The 11510-nt window shown below is 39.0% G+C and overlaps 1 non-coding gene across 1 annotated transcript; it reads left to right on the plus strand.

Moving 5' to 3' along the window:
* The first annotated feature begins 9414 nt into the window (after window positions 1-9414).
* TRNAC-GCA lies at window positions 9415-9486 on the plus strand. The gene has a single exon. It is a non-coding gene; the product is annotated as a tRNA-Cys (tRNA).
* The last annotated feature ends 2024 nt before the right edge of the window (window positions 9487-11510 follow it).

Genomic DNA, 11510 nt, shown 5'->3' on the forward strand with positions numbered 1-11510 from the left:
ATATCCTGCAAAACAGACATGAAATACTCTTTTCTACTATCGCAATGGTGTTAGTGGGGGTATTGACGACAATTTATAATTATTGTATTTCTTCACCAACTTCCATACAATTGACGCAAGTTTCCTCTCTTTTGGCCGCAATATCTAAATAAACCAGTATAAATAACTTGTATTTCTACAAGTTTTCACACCCCCAAATTTAGATATATGCTTGTCCTCAAGCATATCTTCTACTAAGGCAAAAACACTCAGTTCCTCTCCTAAATTTTGCATCGATTGTTTGCTCTGAATGCTCCACTTAGGCACATTGCTTAACAATGCAATTTCCTTTTATCCTTCCTAATTCCTAACAAAGCCCTACTTTATTCTTCTATACTACAAATTTCTGCTCTAAAATGCTTTTCTAGTTTCAAAAAGATTTTTTACCTCTTCTTTATCAAAACAACTTGATGCGTCCGTATGCGGTGGTCAAATTTTGCATCATTTATTCGAGACCGTTGATCATGGTTACACTCTTCGTTTTCGCTTGTTCCCACGTGTGTCATGCAAACATCCAACTTCAGTTGTGTGCCAATTTCAACTTTAACTCATGAATTTCAGAGGAGTTGTCTCTTGCATTCTTTTATTTTCTTTTGCATTTTTCTCTTTTCATATTGCGTTGTTCTTGGAAATCCACCTTCGTTTTGGCTTGCTCCCACGGGTGTCATGCAAACATCCAACTACGAGCAAGTTCCTTTCACAACTAACTTCTATCAGTTGTTAGGAATGTTTTTTAGTTTCCCCATGCATTGACATTGGAGTTTATATGGAATTTTTTTTTTCTTTTTTTTTCTTTTTTCTTTTTGGAAATGAAAAATGAACGCATTTTTCTTAATGACCGCATAATCTTGATCTCATCTGCTCAGACCTTCCCCACCCCAAAATTTAGAGATGCACAAGGTCCTCATTGCGTTGTTTGGACAGAATAGACAAACACTTAGACAAAATTTCAAAAAGAAGGTTTGAGCAAAACTTTGAAGGGTAAAAGGTAGAGTACTTCTAAGCTACGAACTAACTAAGTGTTAGTTAGAAAGTACAAAGTATGAGAAATGTTTCTAAGTGTATGTATAGTATACATCATGGAAGCACAATGAATGACGCAAAAAGAAAGATTAAGAACATCGCAAATATTGACAAAGGATGATAAAGAAAAAGGCACAGGCAAAAAGAAGAGAATTGCTACTTATTCGTATTGAATATTAACTAAGTATACAAATAATTAAAAATTAACGCAATACGAAAATTGTTGCCTATACAAAGAATCAAAGAATTTTGTTAACTAATGAAAAGTAATGAATTGAATAAAAATATAGAATGGTAACATAAAAATGTAATGATTATTGTTGAAGAGCAGGAGGGTCTGGATGAGGGTTCTGATGCAGTACTGAAGAGGCTTCTTCAAAATTCAAGTGCTGCCTGAGATGCAGAGGCACCATGGGGCCATGAAGATATGTTGTGAGAAAGTTAAAGTACTCATGGTTGCGCTCCGCTATCTATCTTTGGTAGCGATGGACCTTATAAATGTTGCACTGAATATTAATCAACGCCTCCCTTGACGTAGCAGCACTGCGCTGTATATCATCGACTTGCTCCATTACCACATCAAATCTTTGGTTGAAGAAGGCTTGTTGCTGAGCGAAGAGTTGTTGTTGTTGGGAGAAGAGTGACTGCATTTTTGTTGACTCAGCAGATAAGAAGGTGACAGTGGGTGGTGCCTGCAATGTCTCGGTAGCAACGTTTTGAGTTTGGGTAGAGGTGCCTTCACCCAAATCGTGTGGGTCATCAATATGTGGCGGTGGAATTGAAGGTTGCGGTGATGATGTTGAAGGTGAGGATGGGGCTGCTAGATATGCGGTTGGAGAATTTAGGGCAAGGAGAAGGTTGGTAAAGTGCTACGGAAAAGAAGAAGAAGAAGGTTGTGCGGGAGGGCTTGGAGGGCTTGGACGGTGGATTACTAAGGGTAAAGGGTCCAAAGGTTCTATCTCTTGCGATGATAATTCTTGGACCTTTTCTTTTCCTTTATAATCTCTGCGCTGTCTCTTTGGCCTGGGTTCTTGTAGTGCAATGAGATCGATTGCAGGCCTCTTTAAAGGTAGCTCTGGGCAATGTAGGGAGTCTTTGAGGAGCAACCTCAGGATTTTGATATTGATGAGGCTGTGGACTTCTTGCATGGGCTCTTCCTCAATGCCTATGCCCATTGACAGGCACAGACTTGAGACAGTCCATGGAAAGAAGTATTGTCCTCTAATGTGCCCACAAGCCTCTCGAATTTGACTGCAATCAACCTCAGGATTAGAATGTCACGGGCAATGCAATATGCGGCCATAACTCGATCCCTTGAAATTGTCTTGTCATGGGAAGTTGGGATCAGCCGCTTTTTAACCAAATAAAGAAACCAACCACTTAGTGCCCGGTTGCGTTAATACTCGCAGCGCATCTTCCAACTCTTCTTCTGTGGGATCATTAATGATTTTGTTCCCCGATGCATCCAGGTTATCTCCCATTTGGTATAGTTCATGGATGTCCCTTATGCTGAAAGACACCACTCGCCCTTTTATGGTCACCACATCCTTGGTGCCATGTACTCGTCCATGGTAGAAGTCGCACACTACCTTTGGAACAACAATGGCTGGGCACTGGAAACATGTGTCCCAACCATGCTCTACGATCACGCTCGTGACTAGTTTTGGTAGTGGTGTTGGCATGGGGAAAAAACCATCTCTATCAACAAATCGTCGTTCTCTTTCTTTCTTGATGGATGCACCTTTGCCAACGCGGGCTTGCTGCTTTCTGCGACCGCTTTGCCCTTTCCCTTGGCCAATGCAAGGCGGGATTGTTGCCTTTGTTTTCTTTCTTGTTCCTTGCGTTGTTCCTCCTTCTCTCGCTCAACAAGTTCCTTGCCCTTCTTCTTATTTAAACGCTGCATGTTGGCTTCGCGCTTCCTCTTCTTCTCTTCTCTCATTCTCCTTTCTTCTTCTGCCTTCTTTTTCTTTTCTTCTTCTTCCTCTTCTCTCACTTCTCTTTCAAACTCTTCCAAAAACTGCTCAGAGGCCAACAAAAGGCTTTATTCCTCTTTCTTTCTCTTCCATTCCTTTTCTTCTAATGCATTGATCAAAATTGAAGGGTCAACGATAGACCCTTGCGGCACATTCTCCTTACAATGCCACATCAAGGGGGTAACTTCTCCTTCTTCGCCTTCGTTAGCCCCAACCAATTGCATTGTTTTCGGTTGCGTCGGATCCCTAAGTTGCGCTGGTTCCCCCTATTCTCTCTCATGGAGGTGGATTCTCCATCCATTTCTGGGCTTGCAACCCTCTTCTTCTTTTCTTCCTCCTTCTTCCGGCGCTTTTCCTCATGCCTGCGCTCTTTCCTTTCTTTCTTCTCTTTCTTCTTCCTTAGCTTGGCCTCCTCATCTTCTTCATCCTCCGTATTTTCTTCATTCTTCTTCTATTTTCGATGATGGGATGGCTTACCTTCTCCAACCTTCTTTTCCTTCTTCTCCCTTTTCTTCTTTTTCTCCTCTTCCACCTCTTGTTGCTTCTCTACTGCGACTTCTTCTAACGCGACTCTGATGGGTCCGTCATAGGATTCTATTTGCATAGTTTCCTCAGGATCCCTTATGGCCAGAGTGTTTCTCCTTATCTCCTCTTCCACCACTTCCCCTGCCACTGCAACTTCTTCCGTCATCACCACTTTCTCAGTCACCGCCACCGTCACCTCCTCCGTAGGCAGTGGTTGATTTACAACCCCTACCTCGGGTAATCCTCCTACTTCCTCCAAGTTGCTCAGAATGTTTCCGAATACCTCATTGGCATCTCATCTCTTCTTTTCTCTTTCAATGGAGACTGCTGGAGTTATGAGTGGGGTGCTTTCAGTGCTTTGCCCCCTCTTGAACTGAAGTGGTCTGACGGCTAAAGGGTTTCGTCAGGGTCTTCCAGCGATTCTAGCAACAGTGTAAGTTTGAGCAGTAAGACGGCGACTAGCAACAAGGAATGTTGCTTCCCGCATGGAGAGTTGGTCAATTGAAGGTGTTGAGGGTGAAGCGGAAGGTTGGGAAGTTTGGTCCGCCATGAATGCTGAGATGAAAGAAAGCTAGAAAACGTTAGGGTTTCAGGGAAGAAGAAATCTCGGTATGCAGGGGCACTAGGGTTTCAGATTGCAAATGAGGCAAAGTGTGCTCACAGATGAGGAAAGTCCTTTTTATAGGTTGGGCCTTAGTGGGCCCAATGCTATTTTTGCGGTGGCAGGCCTTGAGACACTCAAAAGGCCTACTATTTGAACTCCCCTCATTTATGAGGTTTCAGAGTAAAGGTCCTTTCGTCTGCAGACTGTCATTCCTTTGGAATACGGAATGATTGGACTTCTCAATTTGCAAAAAGAATTATCTTTAATATTTTATTCGAATGGACGCAAGGAAAAGATTAACACACTGTGTTCACCAACGAAAATGCATCTTTGCAAAGGATGGGCAACAACGCATACATCCCCGCAACACACCCCATAACTAAACACATTTCTAGAGGATCGGGCGCACGATATTGCTACCAGCGTAACACTACCTCAACATAGTGCATTTTGCTAAGGACGGGCAAAGGACACACATGCGCGCAAGACACCCCTCAACGCAATGCATTTGAGTTGGATGAACGCAACACGTATCTTGTTGGTTCAAGATGCGTACATTATCACCTATGCACATTGAATGTGTTTTATTTTATTATAAAAAAAAAAAAAAAAATTTCATCAACCCAAGTTGCTACGACTTGCGGTAATAAAATTTCTTCTTGTTACTCAATCATTCAGCAATTAAAGAATAACGCATTAAATACAAAAAAGGTTAAAGGAATTAAAACAATACAGAAATTAATGCAAAGACAGTAAATGAAGAATAAATTCATAAAGTCATGAAACAAATTAAATGAAGTAGTAAAAGGGAAAGTTCAGAAATTCCTAAAGGAAAGAATTAAAGAAAGCATTTAAACATAGATGTGAGATATGGACCGGAAGATGACTTTCTTTGAATGAGCATAATCCACACCTCTACAGGCGGTTCAGCTTGCCTGCTCAATGTCATAAGGACATTGCTCCTTTCTATGAGATCTTGGGGCTTCAGAGTTGCTAGGCAACGTACCAGGTGTTATGTTTCTAAGCTCTGGTGTCAGTTGGCCCACTTGAATCACTAAGTTTCGAATTGAAGATGCCTGCACTTGCATCACTGCTTCATTTTTGTCCATATACTATTTTAGCAAGGTCTTCAATGAGCTTCCAGAGTTGTTTGAAGATGAGGGTTGTTGATTGTGTGATTGCTTTGGTTGCCCCTAATTCAAGTTATGGTGAAAAGCAGGAGGATTCCCTCTACTACCACTTTGATGGTTGCTTGGCCCCACTTGGTTAGGATTCCATCCCCAACCAAAGTTAGGATGGTTCCTCCAACCCAGATTATAGGTGTTGCTGAAGGGGTTATTTTGGATGGCGCATACTTGTTGGATATTCGATGGGCACATTTCTGCTACATGAGCCCCTCCACAATTAACGCAACTTATTGCGACCAATTGAGCCGGTGCAGTGGGTTGCACTGATTGTTGGGGGATGACTCCTTGATGGATTGTCATCGATTGGAGGATTGAGGTCACTGCAGCCATTTGAGCGGCCAAAGTCGTCAATGTCTCCGCAAGGACAATAGCAATGTCATTCTTTCTTCTTTCAGAGCCTCGCCTCCATAACATCATCAATCCAGTCATCCATGTTTCGCGATATGCGGTAAAGGATTACTTTGGCCTAGGTATACATCTTATCCATAAAACCTCCTACCGCGGAGGAGTCAGCAACAGCCTGCATCGATCTGTTTAGACCATTGTAAAAAGTCTCCATCAGGACGCAATCTGGTATCCCGATATGCGGGCAGTTCTTCACCAATCTTTAAAATCGCACCCAGGCGATGCTCAGGGTCTCATTATCCATTTTCTCAAAGTTCAACACATCATTTTGTCGCCTTGCGTTGATGGTCGGTGGGAAGAACTTCTTCATGAATCGCTCAACCAGTTGATCCCTTAAGGTAATCTCGTTCAGCTCAAGTGAGTGATCCCACCTCTTTGCTCGTCCCTCAAAGTGTAAGGGAATAAATATAGTCTAATACCCTCAAGGGTAACGCCAGGTAATGAGAAGTTGTCGCACATTTCGGCAAAACTGGTCAGGTGGGCATACGAGTCTTCACCTTGCAGACCTTCAAATTGCTCTACGTTCTGGATCATTTGGAGCATGACTAGTTTTATTTCGAACCTTGCGTTCCTCTCTACTGTAGGCCTCAAAATCGTAAAGATTGAGCACCGTGTAGTTCCTCATCGAAATGTTGCAATCAGCGGCAAGGAAGACTAGGTCCTGCACTGGCCGTACCGCCCCTTGATTTCCTACAGGAGCCGCGTTGTCCATATTATCAGCCATATCAGCTGCTCTCTTTCCCCTTGCTCGATTCTGGCGTGCCCGTGCGCGAAAGGTACGAGCCAAGCAAATTTTGCTACTAATATGCATGTCCATGCAATCAACTTGTTGTGACATAGATTTTATGCGACGATATAAATATGGATATGCATAGAGTATATGATGATATGTGATACTACTTCTAGTTATGCGTTAATTAATAATGTTCTTGTAGTATGCTGTGCATTGTCACAAGTTTCCTTGCGTTGAAACCAAGTATAATTTCACCGCAAGTTTCTCGGTGTGATCCGAAGTCGAACACAGGGATTGTTTGAGGTTATTGCGTTATACTTGTGATACATGCGACCAAGGGTTTTCAATTAATAAAAGTTGTTGTGTACAAGAATATAAACATGCGATGCGATAAAGTAAAGTAAAGCAATAAAGATGCGATAATAAAATAAATTGCGTTAAAGTAAATCTAATCTAAGATGATACAAAATACAAGTTTTCATGATACAAGATACTGAGGTCAAGGCTGACTGTGAAGATATACAAAAATTGTGTTATGTGGTGGCAAGTCTTATGTGTGAAACAGAAAGAGAAAAGATAATTAGTACAAACATCGCAAGTTCCTTAATTGCGTTAATTGCGTTAAAGGCATAAATATAGTTCTATTTTTCCCTTGACGTACACCTCTCAGTGATTGGCCGCGCTCCCACATCTCTATGGTAAAACAGGGACAAACATAGTGAACATAAGGTTGCTTCCATCTCTAGAAGTACTTCTTGCTTTAGTTAACGCATCAGAATGGCATCTTCACTTCTGCTCTCACAAATGAAGATGCCGTCCAGCATGCTTTAGCTAAACGTTCTTATTTCTTTAGCACAGAGTAGGTTACTTGTTTAATTCATATTAATTACCAAGGGATTAAGAAGACTTTATGAAGAAAACGATAAACGAAGGAACGACAATAGACAGAAAAGGGGATATGAAATTGATCGAGACATTCAATATTTCTATTCAGTGTCTAATACATGATTTATGAATGAAGGGATTAAGAAACTAAAATACAGTGATGAATAGCGTTAGAAAAAAATACAAATAAACGCCAACGTCTTGGCACTGATCTGGATGGAGATTTACTTGCCAGTGTGGATGGATCGTGCGGATGGCTGAGCTTCCCTCTCAGGCTTGCTCAACCAGTAGCAGGGATCTGAGTATAGAGCTTCGCAGGGGGGATCTGGCAGAATAGCACTGAGACTCACCTCTCGACCTTGTCTCTTTTCTTCCCAGATTTCATCCGATCAGTACTCAGCTCAACCTCTCTTTTAGTAATTCAACAGCAATTAGCCCTCGTATCAATTATACCCGTATCAAGTATATCTTCTGTGAATTCTATGGGGGTACTTATAGGTGAAAAGCTTTGACTCTTGGCTGTGGACCCCACTTCTTGTTATAGAAATTACGAAGATGGAGGAAAAAATATTCCTTCTATTATGCAATCAGACCGTCAAATCTGCACAAAGGTTAGTTGTACACATCTCGCAATCCTCTGCCTTTGCGTTGCTCATTTGCATCTTTCGATCGGTTGCTCACATGCGGTCTTGTTTTTATTACCGCATGCGGTTGAAATTCAGCTCGGGATCGACTGTCGTATTGCACCGTCATTGCGTTAATCATCTCTTCATTGTTGATTGACGGGCGCAATGTAACAAAGATGCATTATTCAGTTTCTCGTTGAGCCTTGATCGCAAGCGGTGACTTGGTTTCCTGTAAAACAGAGTAAAAAATATCCTCTTCTACCATCTTGACAATGTTAGTTCGTGTAATTGCGTTAATTCATAATTATTGTATTTCTGAGCTAATTTTCATAAATTCACACATATTCCTTCTCTTTTGGCCGTAATATCTAGATAAGGCAACATAAGTAACTTGTATTTCTATAAGTTATCAGTACGCTCGATCTCTGGGTCAGGTACACATTCTAGTTCGATACCAGAGCTCATCAGCCGTTAGACTACTCTCGACGTTAAACAGCCAGTACAAAGAGATCTGTCCTGCAAAATACCACAAACACACGCAAACAATAATCGTTAACCAATCCCCGACAACGGCACCATAAACTTGACACGCAGAAATTGAGTCTTTATCATCATACAAGCTCATCATAAACTTGTAACGCATGTATGAATATGAATGAATAAAATTGATCTTCTTATGTCATACAGCGCATGGATGATTGCGATGATATACGATACTACTTCTAGATATGCATTATTAATTAATGTTCTTGTAGTATGTTATGCGTTGTCACAAGTTTCCTTGCATTGAAACCAAGTATAATTTCACCGCAAGTTTCTCGGTGTAATCCGAGGTCGAACACAGGGATTGTTTTAGGTTAATTGCGTTATATTTGTGATATATGCGACCGGGGGTTTTTCAAATTAATAAAAGTGTGGTTTGTACATGTGATAAAGTAAATTGTGCAGTAGAGTAAAGATAAGCGATAAAAATGCGATCATAAAGTAAATTGCGATAAAAGTAAACTGCCTCATAATCGCTATTATAATTTTAATTAAGAAGATTTTTTTATGGTTACGGAAACGAATCAATACGAATGGATTAGTAATGATTAGTTATGTATCAATTTTAATTTATTTAGGTACTAGATAATAGGTAAGGTATCAATTTTTGGATTGTTTTCTTATATCATTAGGGAAACTGAATTTTCAATTTCAATCCAAGAATCATTTAGGAATTCACAGTCAATAGTTAAAGTTAACGGTTCCCATTTGTCCTGAATTTTTGCTTTTGTGACTGAAAATCCACATTTTTGTCTTTCAATAGAAAAAGAAAGCAAAGTTTTGTGGTTTTTAGTTTTAGATACTGTGTGTTGTAAGATACTATCAATGGAAGAGATAGAGTCAATCCAATATCAATATTTTGGATCCTTTTGGCAGCATGGCCGAGCGGTAAGGCGGGGGACTGCAAATCCCTTTTTCCCCAGTTCAAATCCGGGTGTCGCCTCATCAACATACAAAAGAATCGAAATACCTTCTTCTGTTTTGTTGATATAACTTTTTTTTTATTTAATGTTAAACTTAAAATAAAAAAAGAACATCTTTCTTTTCAATAAGCTCTAACCACGCTATGGAATAAGCCATCCCATCTCCCGATTGTCGCTATGAAACAATCGGGGGACAGTAAAGATTAGATCAAATGAGAAGGGAATAATAGGGGTATGTGATAGATAGTGATCTATCTTGATTCTCTATTTTGAGACTTTTTACTTAATGTAATGAAATGCAGGACAACAAAAGAAAGACTAGGTCTTAGTATTCCTACATGGTACTAACACTCCTTTGATACTTCCAAGAGTTTCTCTGCCTCTTTTATTTATTTGTGCTTATTTTTTTCGATTATACTAGAAATCATATAATAACTTGGTATAATTCGATTTTTTGTATTGTTTCATCAATGGTGTTGTGCCCGAATCTCTTTTTGACTATCCGCTAGTGATTCCACTATTATTAGTGAATAATAATTATTAGTGAGCAATAATGGAATAATTCTTTTATATTCATAGAGATAGGGGACATAATTCACATGGATATGGTAAGTCTCGCTTGGGCTGCTTTAATGGTAGTCTTTACATTTTCTCTTTCCCTCGTAGTATGGGGAAGAAGTGGACTCTAGAAGTACTACTAATTGAAAAATCAAACTGTATTGTTTTTGGTTTATTTTATAGATCCTTCTGCAAAACTTTTTTTTTGAACAGTAAAAAAAAAAGAGTTCGGATTATAAGTTTTTAAGTGGATCCATACTTTCGACACGAAAGAACATAGACATAGTGGTTGTCCAATGAGATACTACGCATAATAATATACTACCTCATAATAAGATAGTACCTCGGGGTAGCCACCCACATATTACGTGCTTACCACTTGTTTTATTTATTATTATTAATATTTTAGTTATTTTCAAAATAGGATTTTTTTCTTGTTTTATGGAACTCATTTCATATGATGGTTCAAACGTTAAAGATGGGGTTTGCTAATTCTTTTCGAAATCCGAAGATAAAAAGTTCCCATGGAACCGAACTCCTGGATTATCTGTCAACTGCTCAATCAATTACTTCTTTCGAATGCTAAAAAAAGATTAGTGGCCTTTCGATTATTTCATTTCAGATTCATTGGAATCAACATGAATTATGTAAGCAAAGAAATACAATTGGGCCACTATGTATATTAGATTAATATTACATATATGTAATTGATATGATATCTATATATAAATAGAAAGATATATATTGTAGATTCATCTATATTCAAATTGATCGATATTCAACCTCTATTTTTTACAGTACAATTTATTACACTTCAATAACAATAATAGATAGTATGGTAGAAGGATTCATATATTTCTTTTACCATACTATCGGATCTCATAGAATACTTCTCTCGTAGAATACTGATAATTCTAGTCCGCCAATTTCATTTAAGACGCGAAATTTTAATGCTTTTCATTTTTCTTATCTTCACTTCAATCATTGATAAGAACTAAAAGTCAAGGTTAATTCAAATTAATCACTTTGACTGATTGTTTTTACGTATATTATAAGTAAAAAGCGGTAGGAACTAGAATGAACAGTGCAGTAGCAATAAATGCGAGAATATTTACTTCCATAATCTCATCGTTTCATTTTTATTCGCAATAACTCGGGATTTAATCCCATAGAGATGATAAATGTTTCGCTTGTAAATTCAATGGGATGCATTGCATCTCGATGATATCGAATCATATTAAAATATCATGAATAACAAATATCGGAGCTATCAAATCGATTCATCGTCGAGAATTGAATAGTATAACATAGGAAGATCTTTTATCCATACCGAAACCGAATTTAAACAAAATGGGATTCCTGATGCAATCAAGAATTTCTTGACTTTTTTTTATTTATAATTTTTTGCATTCTTTCTTTTCTATAATCTACTGCCCTCTTGTTCAATGCAATCATCTGATGAAGTCTCATCAGACTACCTTTACCC

This window comes from Benincasa hispida, chromosome 12 (genome assembly GCF_009727055.1).
Source record: "Benincasa hispida cultivar B227 chromosome 12, ASM972705v1, whole genome shotgun sequence".
NCBI lineage: Eukaryota > Viridiplantae > Streptophyta > Magnoliopsida > Cucurbitales > Cucurbitaceae > Benincasa > Benincasa hispida.